Source organism: Phyllobates terribilis, unplaced genomic scaffold, assembly GCF_046119375.1.
Source record: "Phyllobates terribilis strain yellow unplaced genomic scaffold, ASM4611937v1 Scaffold_2__4_contigs__length_985480577, whole genome shotgun sequence".
NCBI lineage: Eukaryota > Metazoa > Chordata > Amphibia > Anura > Dendrobatidae > Phyllobates > Phyllobates terribilis.
Window position 1 is genome coordinate 687,497,613 of NW_027362762.1, and position 18,951 is coordinate 687,516,563.

At 42.7% G+C, this 18,951-nt stretch overlaps 1 protein-coding gene across 5 annotated transcripts in view; it reads left to right on the top strand.

Moving 5' to 3' along the window:
• Window positions 1–2,300: 2,300 nt before the first annotated feature.
• The window catches only part of SLC45A3 (solute carrier family 45 member 3), a 79,697-nt gene continuing 63,046 nt past the window's right edge, over window positions 2,301–18,951 (top strand). The window contains exons 1-2 of one of the 5 annotated variants that reach the window (XM_073666957.1): window positions 2,336–2,441; window positions 3,787–3,902. The gene's annotated coding sequence lies outside the window, so the exon portion shown is untranslated. Of the gene's footprint in view, window positions 2,442–3,786; window positions 3,903–18,951 lie in introns of all 5 variants that reach the window. The other 4 variants (XM_073666954.1, XM_073666955.1, XM_073666958.1 and 1 more) reach the window with 4 other exon arrangements.

The following is an 18,951-nucleotide window of genomic DNA, read 5'->3' on the forward strand; positions in this document are numbered from 1 at the left end:
TAGCATCTGGGAGTTTTGCCTGCTATTTGGGGAGATTTTCCCTTTTTTCCACAAGCCTCATGGACATTATAGGAGACTTGGCTAGTAATTTATAATATGGCTGCCAATTCTGAAGCAATTTCATTTAAGATTTTAAGTAAAATTCAACAGAAATGTAAAGTTGTGGTGAATTATGGTTTACATGCCCGTGTTGGGACGTCATGGCTATCAGAAGGAGTAGACTGTTGGGCGACTGGGAACCATTTGGATGATGTGGTAGGGGATGAGTCTGAGGTGAGAATAGCTGTTATATTTTTTGTACACCCTTACTGATGTGTTTTAACCACTTTGTGCACCCTAACGTAATACTACATCATTGTCAGGGTGCGCGTGTATTTAGCGGATTAATAAATAATGTAAAGGCGGGTACCACCAATATCGTAAAGATCAAGCTAATGCATATATTGAAAGCATCAATATGAAGAGAGAAATAAGAATATGCAATATGCAGGGACCTCTAGAAAAATAAAAACAAATTTTATTGGTACATAACTACAGGCAAAGAACATAATAAAAACATTTAAAAAGCCCAAGGCCTAAAAATACTGACCAAAAAATCATAACAAAGCTTAGGTCACACTGATCCATCAATCAGCATAAATACTTTTTAAATGTTTTTACTATGTTCATTGCCTGTAGTTCTGTATCAATAAAATGTGCTATTTTTTTTAGAGGTCCCTATATATTGCATATTCTTTTTTCTCTCTTCACATTGCGGTTTCAAGATCTGAGCCTGCTCCATATCGGGCAAGTGCTGGCTGTGTTATATGTCGGCATTAGCCTCTAACAGCAGCAACCGGAGCCAGCTCTAATCGCTGCTTGACTATTTAGATGCTGCTGTCAATCACTGACATTGACTTTTAAATGGTTGGATTACCAATGTGAGCATACACCAGCATCCAACACTCCTCTTTCCCGAGACGCAATCATGGGGTGCTGACGGGTCATAAGCAGCTGGCTAAAGACCTAATGTTAATCAGTAAATTCACTATTTACTGCAATACCACAAGGGGGTTAAGGATAAATGCACATGTAAAGTATTTGTTACAGACATTTCTGCATAAAACGTGTGTTTTTTACGCATTTTTTCTCCCATTCATTAGAATAGGTGAAAAATGCTAGAAAAACACTTACAGAATTGACATACCACAGATTTGAAGCTGCTTTAATTCTGCAATCTCATTTAGTTTGATGAGACAGTAAAATGCTAAGTTTTTTGTGGAAAAAAACGGGCAGAAAAAATTTGACAAAAATGCAACATGTGGTCATACTCCAAAAAGAAAAAAATATATATTTTTTAAAGAATATTAACATAAAAAAGATATATAAGTTTAAATGACCTTTTTCCAATTCAAAAAGTGAACAATGAAAAAACATATTCCGTATCGCTGCATCTGTAAAAGTCCGTTCTATAAAAACATGAAATTAGTACACCCAAATGGTAAAAGGTGTCAACCACAGCGTCTCCCAAAAAATGCAATAAACAGCGATGAAAACTTTTGTATGTACCCCAATATGTTAGCAATAAAAATTATAACAATTTTCTCTCGGCATGCAAAAAAACACGCTGTCTCACTGCTCCATTGATGAAAAAAGCAAAAAAGTGATGGCTCACAGAAAATGGTGGCACAATCACAATTTTTTTAAATGTTATGAATTTTTTTTTTAAACCACTAACATTAAAAAACTATGTTTGGTATGGGCACAATCGGACTGACCTGGAGAACTAGATTACCAGGTCATTTTTACCGCACAATGAACCCTGTAAAAAGAAAGCCCCAAAAACAAGTGGAGGAGTTGCATTTTTTTCAACATTGCACTTGACATCTTTCAGCATTATGTATTGTAAAATGAATAGTGCTATTTAAATCGGGGAAAAAATCCTTCATTCAGAAAAAGAAAAAAGTGAAGGATGGGTTTGGTGGGATGGAAGCGCAACACTGTAAAATGGCCAGGTCCTGATGGGGTTAAAAATAAGTTCCTCACTTTGCTGGCCATTATACTGAAGGCATCACTGGAAAGTTCCTCTGGGCAAGGGATTGCCATTTTGGCAGTTTACTTGTAAGCTATAGGCAGAGCCTGGCAGCCTCTCTGGACACAGAGAAGATCACTTTACTGCTCAGATCTCCATATTGTGCTGTGATGAGGAGGATGAGGTGGTCTCTGCTTCCCCAGGACCACGGAGGACTGCTCTGCCTATGACAAGTGACAGCCCCGAGTGACTGTCACGATCCTGTGTCACCTCCTCCCACACAGGTCTCTGTAGTGTACCCTCCCTGCTTGGCACTACGCATGCGCCGCACTCTGAGATTTAAAAGTGCAGCAGAGTTGGCAGAGAAGGTGCAGAGCCGTCGGCGAGGACACGTACAGGGGGCGCAGGTACAGAGGCCGGCCTCAGCGAGGTGAGACCTTTCATTCTACAGTGCGCCATTCTCCGGGCCAGTAGCTGCTACTTGTCCTGAGACCCCCAACCCGCCGGGTGCCGGGGCAGCAGAGAGCAGCCTAGGTGTCCTATCCCGCATCCTTCCCATGTCACTGCTCTGTGTGACTGTACAAGCTCTTTACCCCCTCAGTGCTGGTGATCAGGTCATCATGTGGCAGCCCCCCAGTGCCCACCCTCTATCTTCTATTCTCACTATTAGGCTATGTGCCCACGTTGCATTTATGAAGCAGAAAATTTCTGCTGCATAAATGCAAGTCCTCTCCCGGGAAAACGCATGCGGAATTCCGCACGCGTTTATCGCGCGTTTTTCGCGCGTTTATCACGCGTTTTCCACATGCGGAATTGCCTTGCGTTTTTTATGCATTGAACAAAGGCAATTCTGCTTGCGGAAACGCAAAATTAAATGACATGCTGCGGATTTTTGAACGCAGCATAAACGCTGCGGAAAAATCCGCAGCATGTGCATAGAACTTGCGGAATCCCATTGGGGACCATGGGGTGCGTGTTACCAAGCGTTTTTCAAGCGTTTACGCTGCGGAAATTCCGCATCAAAAACGCTTGAAAAATGCTACGTGGGCACACAGCCTTATTATTTTCTGCTGGAGAAGCTCCGCTTTTCCCTCTGATCTTCCGGAGTAAGAACTGTGACTCACATCAAATGAATACTTAAGATGCTATTTTGTCATTTTTTTTCCACCTCCTGAAACTGAACTTTCCTGTTCCCAAATTAACTCTTCCTTGTCAGTGACCTCCTTCTAAACGCATGTTAAACCATAGTAGGACGGATCCATTATTCCCCATTCTGTAGTTTATAGTGCGATAAACTTGTTTAGATGGTAAATAGTTGTTGTCTTTTTCCATATATTCATATTGTAGCAGAAATTGTAAAGAATGGGGTAAATATGATTTTTCTTCACCTTTTTATTGTTTAATTTCATTTTAAGTGTGTTCTCATTTCTGTATACGGGATATATATTGATTTTTTGCTGCAGGGGACAAAGTTACAATGCGGTTTGGTCTAGTGGTATCATATTTTTATTTTGTGAATTATTTATGAATTTATTTTTTCATTGCACACGACCCACCTTTTGGGGCATTTTAACAGATTTTTATTATTGCCAATTTCTCCTATAACTGGGTGTCAGCAGGAATACAGCCTCGTGATTCCTCGGTCCTCTTCCTGGCACCCAGCGATCACGTGGGGAGTCATGTCGCCTCCTGATCTGTAAATATGGTGCTCAATAGACGATCAGAAAGGCATAAATGGCTCGGCTATTTCTGACAGTAGCTCTCCTCTCCTGCAGGTGCAGACCCACCTAGGACATTCGGAAGTGTCATACACCGACCTGCCAGAAGTTAGAAGACATTCTAGAAGTAGTTAAAGTGAATGGCTTTGTGATATTGATGAACAATGCCTAGGGTAGGTCATCAATATCAGATTAATGGCGCCCCCAACAATCAGCTGGTGCAGGCCAGATGTAAGCACCATGCTGTTCACTGTGTAGCAGCTCAGCTACTATTCAGTTGAATAGGAGATAAGTTGCCGTTCTCAGCTGAGACCAATGGAGATTATGGAGACATTTTTTTCCATCTTCTCCTCATCCAAGAGAATCAGATCACACTCTGATCAAACTCAGATCGGAGTGTGATTAGCATAATTGACCCGATTTTCTCAGATGAGAAAATTTACAGTCATCTGTTAGCCTAAGTCAGTGGAGTAAAAGGGAAAAGTCATACAGTTTATCTAAAAAAGAATCAAGTTAGATGTGTGATTTGGAGCATACAGCAGGTGTATGGCCATAATTGTAGCTCCTGGAGGGTTGTTGCAATACTACGTTAGAGTCCTGAATGTCTAATGTGACACTGCAGTAAAGGTGTATTACTGCTTTAAGGACACGTTCACACATTCAGTATTTGGTCAGTATTTTACATCAGTATTTGTAAGCCGAAACCAGGAGTGGATGATAAATACAGAAGTGGTGATGCTTTTCTATTATACTTTTCCTCTGATTGTTCCTCACCTGGTTTTGGCTTACAGATACTGAGGTAAAATACTGACCAAATACTGAACGTGTGACCGTAGCCTTAGGGGCCTGATGGGGAAACCCATTATTTAATTAATTTTAATGACCACTTCTATGAAAGTAAAACCATTCGAATAAACATTAGAGGGGTTAAAGGCTGAAATTGCCTTAAAAACCCATTCCCTTGCTACCATTCCAAACACTCTCCAGGTCTTCTTCTTGACACAGGGAAAATGATTGCAGAGCCAATCATTGGCCACAGCGGTCAGCCAGTGATTGGCTGCAGCAGTCCTTCCATTATCCTTGCAGTATGAAGTACTGTACTTTTCGGACTAAAAGACGCACCGGACGATAAGACGCACCTAGGTTTTAGAGGAGGAAAATAGAAAAAAAAATTTAGGCAAAAAATGTGGTCATGATGCCCTGTTAAGGTGGAGGGGGTCTGCTGCTGACACTGTTATAGGGGTAATGTCCCCCAATTCTGTTAATATTCCCCATCCTGGTATATATGGCCCCCTCCTTCCTGTTATACGTGGCCCTCATCCCCATCCTGATATGCATGGCACCCCAATCCACCATCCTGGTATACATGGTCCCCCTCATCCCTATTCCTGGTATGTATGGCATCCTTCATCCTGGTATTTATGGTCCTCCCTCACACCCATCCTGGTATGTATGACACCTTCATCCCTCTTCCTGATATGTATGGCACCATACATACGGGAATGAAGGGTGCCATACATATCAGGAAGAGGGATGAGGGGGGCCATGCATACCGGGATGAGGGATAAGGGGGGCCATACATACAGGGATGAAGGATGCCATACTTACCAGGAGCCGCGCTGTAGGCACAGTGTGCCGGCTATTAAGGAAAATGAATATTCACTGTTCCCATGCCCACGGGTGTGGGGAGCAGTGAATATTCATTTTCTTTAGTAGCAGGCACAGTGTAGGTTGCAGCAGGCTTCTGCTGCCTCCTGTGCCCCACTCATCCTCCTCTGCCGCTCCCCCCTAGCACCCCCACCACCCACGGCCACAGCTAAACATATGTTCGAACTATTAGATGCACCCCCCACTTTTTGAGGAAAAAAGTGCATCTTATAGTCGGAAGAATACACTATATAAGCTGGTGGGAGACTGACAACTTTGGAACAAGAGGAGCAGGGGGTGTTAAGGTGAGCAATGCCTCATTTATATATTGATTATTTATTTATAGGGGCTTTATAGTTATGCATAACATTAAAGGCCTCTTTTTATTTTTCAACCCTTTGTGAGCCTTTGGTTAAAAATAAAAAAAGTTTTACCTGCTGGGAAAAAATGGTGTTTTGTTGTGTTGTGCTACATCATGTTATACTGTGCATAGATCCCTAATGCCTGGCATCGTAACTTGTAGATCAAATATCCTGTAATTCTAACTATATACTGATAGCTAATGAATACTTCACAAGCTCGCTGTATAGTCCTTTCACTTCTTATCTCAAAGGAAATCACAATTCCTGCAGTGCGTGGATGGTGTAATAAACAGCACATTCTTTATATTTGTATATGTGTTGCTATGGGTGGTTTACCTGCTTGAAGTAGGGGGGTTGGACCAGATGACCCAGGAGGTTCCTTCCAACTCTACCATTCTATGATTCTAAGTATGGAAACAAATCTACTCAGACTGGAGACCCTTATGTCCTATTAATGCCATCTTACTACACTCATGAAATTGCTGCAGGATTGTACTACTGACAAGTCGGCCAAGGAAGTAGAGATAACAGCCGCCTATGTCTCTTCACAATGCAGCCATAAACATTTTAATGGTATTTAGTGAAGACTGAAACTTGTTAAAGTACCCCGAAAACACATTCTCAACGTAGCAGACAGGTTCCTAGATATGGATGTAACATGACGCAGGGTGGTAGTGTGGCGCCCCTGAGGGTTCAGTCGCCACAGGGGTACTGCACCTCAGATAGAGGTGTGGTATCTCCTCACCCAGGTAAGGATGGAGCATCACTCAAGACCCCACTTTACACTCAACACTACACCACTCCTGTCCTGTAGGGGGTCTAAATGCACCAGGGTGCTGCCCTGGCCCGGGATAGAGGAGATGGGGGGGGAACCAAAGATAGGGGGGAACCAAGTAGTGGGTGAGGGTGGAGGAAACACTTACAGGAAGCACTTATTGAATCATATATAATATATGGCCATCTTTAGTTCAAGGTCCTTTGATTGTGGGTCTTCTGTCAGGGTCCAGCAAGAGTCTGTAGCTGGCTGAAGATTCACGGCCCTCACTCTCTGGCCTTGAGATGAGGAGCGGGTCAGAGTTAACAAGTGTCTCTGCCCGGTCAGGGTCTTGTTCTAAGAAGGCCTTGGAGGGGAGCAGAGGAGATAGGCTCCACAGGCAAAAGGATCCCAGGGGGATATGGACGGAGCGGAGTCGCCACCTGTATTCTTCACTCTGGCCTAGCCAGAGGGATTCCTGCTGCAAAAGGGGTAACCGGCCCCCGATATCTGACTTTGTCACTTCACGTCTCAGTCAGAAAAGCCCGGAGGCTTAGTGGATCCCAGGGGGATACGGACGGAGCGGAGTCGCCACCTGTATCTCTCAAACTGCGTTTACCCAGTAGGACCCGGCCTTACACCACGTTCATTCCACACACAGTCAGGAGAAGATTCTGTGGGAGAACTTACTAAGGAGAGGAACACACCAGCAGGGTCTCGACAGGTGCTCCTGATCTACCTGGGAAGTGCTGAACCCCCTTCCTGGTGGCCGCAGTACGCCGTGTGTAGCGGAGAGAAGCTTTGCGGCTGAAAGTTCATCTGAAGTGAGTAAAGACCCAGATGACTTCATTCACTGCCTCCGCTTGTTTATTCCCACGCAGCACTGCACCCACCATACCTCCACACAGTCCGTAAAACACTGCCCTGAGGCCTACTCCGCCTGTGGGGAGTAGTACCAACCAAGCTGCCAGAACATCAGCCTCAGAGGACTGTTGCAACGCTGGTGGCCTTCACCAGAAACCACAGGTGGCGTACTCGAACAACCACTCATCCAAAAGCCCATTTTTTTAATGTGACAGCCCTGGGCACGGAACGGGTCAAGGCCACGACTGCATCCTCGCAACACCTACACTGACCCGGCTCCGAGTAACCTCACCGCTCAGGGAGGACGAGTCAGTAGCTGCCCCAGCATATTAAATGAAGGTGGGGTCCTGGCTGGGTGTGTGGACTTGTGCTGTGGGGGCGCTACGCCCTTGTAGGCCGCATGTAACCGATGACTTGGGTTGCCGTGGACCAGATGTTTGACTGTACAATGAGGGAGGCCACCAGTCAAAAATAGACTTTTTACTGAACGATAACTTGGTATGGATTATGTACAGTAGATAGCGGGTATACAACTTGATGAACGAATACGGAGCATCTTCACACAGTTTCACTTCTTTCCTCTCTACTCGCTTATCCTTTATTTTCAACATTCCTCTCTAATTTAAAACAGCCCAGCTCAGTACTACAGTCCAGTTTGTAAGAGTTCTGTGTTCCGCGTCTTCTTCTCCTCTAGGGAACTATATTGCCATTATAGCAGGTACTTATCTCTTTTGTCTCTGGAACTCCCACCCGGGGCACTCTCCTCGTATTACATACTCTTTCCCGTTTGGGCCCGCTACTTTTGTGAGTTATAAACTGTAGGCCATACTGCTAGTCTCCCTGACCCAGGACCCATCTCTAATTGATCATCCTTTTCCTTCAGTCACTTCTCTTCTACTTCTCTGTTCAGGATCTCACTATCTTGTGTCTCTGTCTCCTCTCTCGTTAGGGACACCCACGTCATGTGGCACTGCTCATATTAGACCTTAGGTCTTTTCTCTACTAACACTGGGCCCTTTCTGCTGATCTGATAGGAAACTGTCTTTCTCCCTTCAGCTTAGCCCCTCACACTCTTCGTTAGTCCCAACCATTAACTCTTGCTCTCCCTACGGTCAGACTACACCCATCATTAACTCATAGCACAATTCACATTACATATCATAACACTTGTTCTTCAAGGGGGAAATGCGGGAAATATCTCCATTTCATTACACCGACATGTCTTCTAAATGACAATGATTATATTGCATTACTAATCAAGAATTATCATATGAAGATGCAGTGACTTATATGGCTTACTTCATCCATGCATTCCGCTGCTTATCTCACAGCTTATATCATAGTCCAGGGCCACATCCACAGACCAGCAGGGTTTACAGCATTACTTGCTTTCTTTCAGTTCCAAGCTTTGACATGCTGCTGATTTTAAAGGGAATCGGACTTTTGTTTTTTTGCTATGTAATCTGAGAGCAGCATGATATAGTGGCAGAGACCCTGATTCCAGCGATGTATCGCCTACTGGGCTGCTTGGTATAATTTTGATAAAATCCCTGTTCTACTAGTTTTCTGAATTCTGAGCTCTGTATAACCCCGCCCACACCACTGATTGGTGTACACTGTGCATAGACAGAAAGCTGCCAGTCAGTGCGGGGGCTAAGTTACAGAGTGCAGGAGGACTACATGGCATGAGGCAACTAGACCTTTAACGATAATTTTCTGCTGATTTTATTGAAACAACAACATACAACCCTGTAAGTGACACATCGCTGGAATCAGGCTCTCTGCCCCTATTTCATGCTACACTCAGGCTACAGAACAAAAAACCGTTGATAGGTTCCCTTTAAATCCACACCGCAGATCAATTTGGTGAAATTTCATCCACAAAGCTACTGATAAAGTACACTAGCGGATATTCTGCCCGGAGTTTTTGGCCAGGAAATCTGCAGTGTGTCAGTTCTATGTGATGTACACTCTGGATGCCTGTCCATGTAGCAGTAGTGCATCCTTGAAGTCAAGATCCATGAACTAAATGGGATTTACCAGGAATTAACACAGTTTTGTTCTGCAGTTTTTGGCTGCACGACGTCTATAGATGAAATGCTTTTCTGTTGAGTTAGTTTTGATAACTTGTTCAGCCTGGTCAACAGCCACATATGTATATCTGTTACTCAGTGATAGTGCCGATGGAGACAGACCACAAGACCGTCATGAGGCCTGTGAGTTGGAGGGTCCTGTTGCTGAACAGCCCTGTCTCCTGTCATATATTTATAGCACACGTCTGGAGAGTTGTATGGAGCGGGCTCACGTGCTGAGCCCGCTCCATACCCAGTGAGTACTGGCTATTTTACACAGCAGTAACTGCTGCAATTGGAGCTAAACTGAAAGAAATGACCTGGAGTCAAGTAGTTGGTATTTGCTTTAACGTATTTACTTACAGCAGGATATTTATGTATTTTGTTTCTGTCTTGGGTTTTGCATTGGAGCTAGCTGAGATCGTTACAGTTTATTTGAGTGCTGAGCTGAACAGCCACCACATCATGTAAGTGGATAGACAGTGGGGAGGCCCTTTCCATAACTCCAATGGGACCCATTCGACACTATTATGGAAATCCAATCTGATGACAGCTGAGGCACTTGAAGGGGGCTGATATGGATGTTTTCCATGGGATTGCATGATTTCCACGTAGGTCCCTTATATTACAGTATCAGGCACAGCCCACACAGTGCCAATGAGTGATGCTACTCATTTGCTTTACTGATCAGTCTGGGGGTATTATTAATAGGGCCATGTTCAGCTCCCCTACAGATGCTCCTCTTGTGTTCTCTTCATGAATTAATTCATATTCAGCCATATAACCATCAAGTAGTCGTTCTGAATTGTCTATGACATATCACTATCACCCATTAATCTCCTCCCAGCTGTGGGAGACATATGCATTTTATATCTAGTACATTTATAGGCACAACGATGCAAACATAAGAAAACATTGCCATCATCAGATGTTTCATTTTCTAATTTTAAGAAGCCAACGCAGCTTAAGACTTGAGTGAGTTTGAGAAAAGTTATAGCAATTGAAAAAAAGGTTTACAAACTTTTTTTGACAGGCAGTCTGAACAGTAATACATAGGTTGATGGATTTATGGGTATGTTATCAGCTTTCCTAACCATAGACTTGTGGGAAATCAAGAATTCCTCCCCTACATTGGTACAGCACCATCAGTAGAAAAAGAAGATCATCCTTCTGTCATGATCAAGCACTTGGGGAGCAGAAAGACAGGGCCTTGATATGATCGCTTGGCTAGGATAACATGATGGCATGGGTAGCATGTTAGAAACTTATCTGCAGCAGTATATGCGGCTTGCCATGTTGTTTTGCAGTGGTACAGTGGGACAGCTTTCTGGCCATCCTATCCCACACACCATTTTATAGGGCATTGTAGGAGGAACAAGGTACCTGCCTGAAATATTGGATGTTACAGGAAATTGAAACAACACTAATAGTATTGTCAAGTCTCATTAGACATTATTCACATAAGTGTACACCACTGAGAAACTGTAGATAATTAGAGAAAGGACAGTAAAGGAAAGGGATAAGTGAACAAAATATAACTTTTATTTATTATATATATTATTTAAAATGGTAGAAAAAAAATAATTCACACACACCCAATTGAGGATGTATATTGAGCCACTGCTTGGTTATATAATTGTGTATATGAGCAAGTGTGATCAGCAGTAGTGATAATCGCCAAAAGAATCTCTGGTAATGGCTCTATAAATATAAAGCATGAAGTGCCATAAAACGTAACCTTTAATTAAATATAGTTTAAAAGAAATGCTCAACAAGTCACCAAGGTAAATATAAAAGATAAACAATAGATATTACATATACAGCCAATACAAAACACTGTATTCCATAAAGTGCCCATGGCGATAACAGTGCAGGTAGAATAAACTAGGAAGATCTCACCCTTATCCTTTAGCAATCGTCCATGGAACAAAGCGCTGGAGGAAGGGGAACCTATAATCCCTTTTCATTCCCCGTGTAAGGACTCCTGCCCTACCCTAACTAGGGCAGTACCCAAATGAAGCCCTATTAATGTTAACCCCCAACGTCTTCCCTACTCGTTTCGGCCCTGTTACAGAGGCCTCATCAGGGGAATATATTAAAACCGGGGTAGGTATACATATGGACAAAAAAATTCAATATGCCGAGCAGTGGCACTAGGCCATATTAGGGGCATTTGTTGTCTGGCCTTAGATGTGCCTGATAGCCTCTAGACCGTATGTCACAAGGCTCAGACGATACTGAATGCGAGGTCGGCATGTGACGTCAGCACTTCTGGGCTGAATGAGAAGTGTGTATCCCATCAGCCAATTACAACAGCGGCCGGTGCTATGATGCAAAATGCATCATCGGGGGCGCGTCAGGGGGTGTCTTGTATTAAAAAATTAGAGCAGTCACCGTTGTGATGATGCAGTGCGCATCATCGGGGCGTGTCTGTAGGCGCGGCTCCTAATACTAACGATGGCATTATATACACTCGATATCCAATAGGGGTGTGCGCGGGGAGTTGGTTATACAGACGTCCATAGCGACGTCAGCCACTAGCTACTAGTACCAGGACAGGATGGCCAGCAACATGTACATAGACAAGATAGCGTAAGTGACCTCCTTCTCAAAGGGGTATCATGCCCAAAGGGCATGTTCTCTGTACCCAAGGGGAATAATGTACGAACCATCTTCCCTTACCAACAACATCAGATGATAAGCACACTGCTAACCCAAACAGTTTTGTGAGCATGAAGGGAATATTATATGATAGAGGATCATTCATTCACCCTATAAGACCCAGGTAAATCAATAATGTAAATTAAGATGGCGCTGTACAAACATCGCAAATAAATACCATGTGTGAGAACCTGGCTGTAGACTTTAAGACATGTCAATGAACCTTGTGATAAGCAACCTACAGTAGGGAACGGGGATGTCAAGAGAGTACAAAAGAAATGGAAATGAAGAAAAGCGGGGAGGGGGGAAAGGTTTCACTAGAGGGATTATAAAAAAACAGCTAAAATTAAGCTGTCCATTAAGACCATGGGGGCTGTATGTTTTTAATCTGTGTATCCATTTCATCTTTCTCTGAAGCAACAATTTGTCGAAGTTGCCACCTCTCTTGAGGGGTCTAACCAAATCAATCCCTGTAAATTTCATAATGGAGATTACCCCATTAATGTTTGGCAATGGATGTATCGCAATCATTATTTATGTCCCCTACATGTTCCCCCACTGTTCTCCTGTATTCCCGTAGAGTCTTACCAATATATTCCTTGACACACGCACAAGTGGCTTTGTACACAATGCCTTTTGTCTTACAATTACTGAAACCCTTTATCGTTTTAAATGTCATATAGAGTGACTATTTGCTTATGTCAGATCTAACTGTATAGTGATCACCACTGGATTCTTCTCAAGAAGATTAAATTGTCCAGTGTCACTGTTAGATGTCACCAGATAGGAGTTATTAATATGATATTATAAAAAATATATTAATATCTTGAACAAGCTGTATCAGATCTGTATATGACTAATGTGAAATATGTTGCGGCTGCTATAACATAGATACAAATGATATCCAACTCCAAAACGCCACCAGATGATCTGACATACAAGCCGCACTTGATCTATATGCGACTGGCCGTACCAAGTCTACATGCGGCTATTACAATGTACGCTGCGGCTATCAAGCAATGCATCTCTGCTGTAAAATCAATACCTTGAAATTCCAGGTCCAACAATGCCGCCTGATGGACCGACATACGAGCTGTACTTGTACTATAATCAGCGCACAGATGTAAGTGAGCTGTTAGATCATATGCAGCTTGCCAGGCCGTGCTATTGTTCAAGCACATGTTTGTATACTAGATTCCCCTATCTAGATCGCTTTATTTTATCTCGGACCCTGATTACTGTCTAACATCCAAACGGGACATGTGCCCCTGACGCGCGTTTCACCAAGATCCCTGCTTTTTCTAAGGGCCTAATTTAAATAATACCATTAAAGGGTTTGCATGAACGGTCTAACTGATGGGTATATGCTGATCAGTGAAGGTCTCCTTGAACCCCATTGATAGTAACATCGGGCATGTCTGCATGGAGTGGAGGTTAGGCATGCACACCTCCGCTTCATTCATTGTCTGTAAAAGTGCCGGAGATAACCACACCATGTACTTGGCTTTCTTCTACAGGTCCATAGACAATGAATGGGACGGTTGGTCCCCCAACTATGAATAGGTGATACTTTTTGGTACCAAATTTGGTACAAACCCTTTAGGTCAATGGCTCGATGGTGATGTCTGTAAAGTACAATGTCCATCATTTCACTCATACAACATTATGGCAGGGCTGCAATGTACCACTGGGTCACAGCCATATTGCACGCACCAATTTGCACTAGATAATACCTGTTACGTGAAAACAAGGAATAAACTCTTGTTGTGTGAGTTGTGACGCATGAAGGGACAAAGTGCATACTCCATCTGATGCTGTATTGTAAGGAGAAGAATGAAATATTATCAGATAGAAAAAGGAAGAAACTTCTGTTTATGAAAGCAATAAAATGTGGCATGTGAAATTCTGTTTCTTAGCTACGTATATTACAATGTTGTGACATCACTGAAAAGGGACAATGTAATGTTATTGGTGGACGACTGCACTCACCCTACCTGCTAGGTATAAATGTCAGGGGACGGAGATTCTTCCATGGCAAAGACCATGTGTTAGATGGTACATGTATAACATTGAGAGCAAGGTGACAGTCATGTTTGATTTAGAGAGGTGTAACAAGTTGTATTGAAAACCTACCAAAACATCTCCAATCAGAGCCGAGAATAGAAATGTAGTGCTTGATGTTTAAAGAGTAACCGTCATTTTAATTTTTATTTCATAAATCAATAGGTCACGTGAAAATAAGCAACTTTGTAATATATCTTATCACGGTAATCTGGTCCTTTCTCTGCCAGAATTGATCAGTCATTATCAAAATTCTCAATTCTGAGGTAAAATCTGTATTCAGTGAAGACAGACTTTCCCATTACTGAGATAGGAGATGGCGGCTACTGCGGATACAATTCTATGTAGATGGAAGGAGCAAGGAGCTAAAGGCAGAGCTTCTCCAGTTCCTCCCCCTCCTGTCTGCATAGAATCTTATCAGCACCAGCTGCCATCTCCTATCTCAGTAATGGGAAAGTCTGTCTACACTGAATACAGATTTTACCTCAAAATTGAGAATTGTGATAATTACTGATCAATTTTGGCAGAGAAAGAAGCAGATTTCTCTGATAAGATATATTACAAAGTTGCTTATTTTCATGTGTGCTATTGATTTATGAGATAACAATTTCAATGACTGTTCCGCTTTAAACACGGGGAAAAGTCAACCTCCCTTAGTGGACACTTCATTTTTTTTTTACGCAAATTAGTAAATGTGACTGAGTTTTTTGCAGACTTTCAGCAATTTATGGAGAGTTGGAAACCCTGTACTACAGTTGTCTGTGCTCATGGATAGTGTTGGGTAATATCAGAAATGGCATCACAAAAAAAACATTACATGGGACATATCACTAGATTTTTGCAGAATAAGCCAACACCATTGTGTTATAATGCGTCCTGGTGTTCTGGCTGTAAGTATACCTATTCTTCCTGGATTGACATCCCATTTGGCAGAACCAGGTTACTTCACATGCACAATGGGATATTACTTAAACAGGATCTGTCATCAGATGAAAAGTTACCAGTTTTTGTTCTTATTTTATTCTTGCTGCTCCCCTGATAACTCTATTTATAAGAGCAAAAACTGGCTACTTTTCACTTGGCGACACGTGCTCTTTAAAAGCAGCTGTCTTTAGTGAAGGGATGACCATCATCAGATAATGCCTTTTAATGGATGTCAGAATATAGATGTAAAGATAAGTATCAATATACTCCGATACTGTAGCATTGTCACTGGCTGATTTATACTCTGACTATACTTTTTAGTTTTCTGTCTCTCTATAGGAACAGAAAAAACTAAAATGACCGAGAGCTGGATCTATCACAGGGCAGAGATCGAAAGCGCTGGTGTCTATCAATTCACCAGTCATAGTATCTATCAAATTAACGCTGCATGCTACGTCAAATGTAGATGCGAACACAGGTTTTTAAATGTACATGAAAGAAGTAGTGTTGAAAAAGGGCAGTTAGACCATGTAGCTTGTTAATATTCCAATGTTAATAGACATCTGAATGCATACGATCTACAGCAGGGGTCCCCAACCTGTAGCGTGGGAGCCACAAATGGCTCGCAGGCCCAAGATGTGTGGCTCTTGGCTGTCTGCCAGCTTGGTGGATTAGCACCAGGTCTAGGAAGCAGCTATGAAGAGCCGGTCTCCAGATGGTAACTTTATAAGTAGTTGTGCACAGAAGAGCAGATCTGTATGGGAAAGGGCGTGATAAATATGGTAAGCAGGAGATAGGATGATACTGCCAGTTAGGACTCGCTCACATGAGCGGATACATCGGACGAGTGCTATCCAGTGTTTTATTGGATGGTACTTGGGCCACTGTTGTTCTATGGGCAGTGCTGATCAGTGTTTTATTTCTCATACTGATTCGGCATGAGAAAAAATTTGCGGCATGCTGCGATTTGGTACACAAATCGGATGGCATGCACCCATTCAAGTCTATGGGTGCGTGGAAATCATCCGACTGCACTCAAATGAGTTTAGACAGCAGTTCGATTTCTGTGAACTCACACAATGGAAAAGATGGAGAAATGTTGTTCTCCATCTTCTCCACACATGTGCTACAATTCTTTCATTCGAGTTGAACCACACAAAGCTGACAATCTCAACAACGTCTGACAGAGTTTGATCGGAGTGTCATTAATAGTGTTGAGCGAGTGTGTTCTATTAACCCTTTCGCCGAGTACGCTCGGGCCGAGCTCCGAGTATTTACAGCTGCTTGGTGATAAGGTTAAATCGCTCCCGTGTGCATGATTTGCAACTGTTTGACAGCTTTATTACATGTGAGGAATGTGTAAGAAATAGACATTCCTCACATGTAGTAAAACTGTCAAACAGTTGCAAATCATGCACACGGGAGCGATTTAACTTTATCACCGAGCAGCTATAAATACTCAGAGCTCGGCCCGAGCATACTCGGACAGAACATACTCGCTCAACCCTAGTCATTAACAAATCTATCCGATTCTCTAGCATGAGAAAATCTACACTTTTGTGACCCCGGCATTAGAGGTGTACTTGAAGAGCTGCATATGATAGTGTGGAGGGAGTGCTTACAACCAAAATACTGAACGGGGTTAAAGTTGAAACCCCTGAATATAAGTATACTGGGAGTGAGCGGGCAGAAGGGATCTTTGTGCCTTCTGTGTGGGAAGCTTTGCTGTTATACCGGGTATGGGGGACTCTGGATGTCACTACTGGGAGGAAGGTGGGGTGGGGTGCTGGATGTGGCTGACAACCAACTCTCAGAGATATAAGTGGCCCTGAGAAAGGTTTGGGACCACTGTGTTACAGCAGTTATCTTTATTGTACAATATTAACTTGACATCTGCAGTATATAATCCTTTATGTTTGTGCACCCATCTACTATATAATCGGCTTATCCCGTCTGTCTGTCCGTCCAGGAAATCCCGCGTCACTGATAAGGTCTTTTTGAAGAGGGAGATAGTGAACCAATGATAAGACAGGAGGTGTGTATCAGACTACATCAATCCCCCTGTTGTCAATGTGTATAAACTATAGTCACAGATCACAGCTCTGCCCTAATGGTCTGGATCTAAAGAGCAACCAAACAGCAAGCGCTGAGTAAAATAACTAGCTGGTAACCATCCCATGTAGGTTGGGAACTACTTGTCATATTGAAACTATTGCTTGGACAGTCAATTTAAAACTCTTTAGTCTCATTCACGAGGGTAGAGGAGGCAGAACCTACCTGAGCGCTCATCCCTGGGATGAATGGAAGATAGAAAGTGTGAAGAACTTTAAAGCCGATTAATTTTTTTGGCAATCAAAAGCAAGATAATAATGTCAGGCTTACACTCCTAGTCTCCACTAGAAATGCACATTTGTTTTAACCATTTAATTATGCAATCCATGACAATAAAATCTCCCACCCACAGATCACTGAGTCACACAGAAAATTTGACAATTGTTGATACAGTAATTGAAATACTGTGACATAAAAAAACTGTGAAAACTTGTAACAATGCAACAATGGATGTCAAATGTGTGCACACCCTTACAGAAAATGGATGTGTTAATGACATCAAACAAAAATCAGTCATGGTTGACATTTTGTATAGTATAAAAGTAAGCTGTAAAAAAACACGAAGCAACAAGTATTTCTTGAACAGACAAACCTACAGTATTTTGTTTGCATGAGGATGTGTACCTACGGCATGGTCACACCACATTTTGGTGTAGGTTTAAAGAGTAACCGTCATTTTAATTTTTATTTCATAAATCAATAGCACACATAAAAATAAGCAACTTTGCAATATATTATATCTGAGAAATTTGCTTGATTCTTCTACTGGATTGATCTTTTACTCTCAATTCATGGGTAAATTCTGGAAAATTTATAGTCAGTGAAGACACATTTTCCCATTAGTGAGATAGGAGAGGACAGTTGGTGCTTTTAAAATTGAATGGAGAGGAGCTCTAATAAGACATATTGCAAAGCTTCTTATTTTTATGTGTACTATTAATTTAGGGAAAAAAAGACAATAACTCTTTAAAGGGAACCTGTCACCAGGTTTTTCCCATTTGAGTTAAGACCAGTCCCTGTAAGCCCTTATATACAGAATTCCAATATGCTGTATATATGTCCCCAATCCGGCCTGCAAGACAAGAAAATTATTATTCTAACCTCACGATGGTCGTCGCTGGTCTTGGTCCGATGCCTCCTCTTTTCTTGCGCTGCCGTCCTCCTCTGTTTCGTGTGAGTGACGCATCATGTCGTCCACACACTGTCCCCGACATCGTGCTCCTACTCAGGCGTACGTCTCTGTGCCCTGACGAGGGCAGAGTAAAGTACTGCAGTGCGCATGCGCCGGCGCTCTTTGGCCTTTTCTTGTGCATGCGCACTGCAGTTCTTTGCTGTGCCCTTGACAGGGCAGAGAGACATACGCAATGTCGTGGACACTGTATGGATGACATAGGACATGTCATCAACACGAAGCACAGAAGAAGTGAGGCACCGGACCAAGACCAGCGACGCCCATCGGACCGGACCGCCCAGTAGGTGAGTATAAAAAAAGGTCTTTTTCTTGTCTTGCAGGCCAGATCGGGGGCATTTATACAGCATATTAGAATGTTGTATATGATGGCTTACAGGTACTGGCCTTCCCTCATATGGGACAAACCTGGTGACAGGTTCCCTTTAAGCTTGATGAAGCTGATAAATTATATGATGTAAAAGACATGCAAATGGAATGTACCTTACATATTCAGTCAGAATAAAGATACTTTTTTGTGCCTTATAGTGACAACAGGAGAAAGCCTGTCCAGGTGCACATGAGTTTCTGTCATGG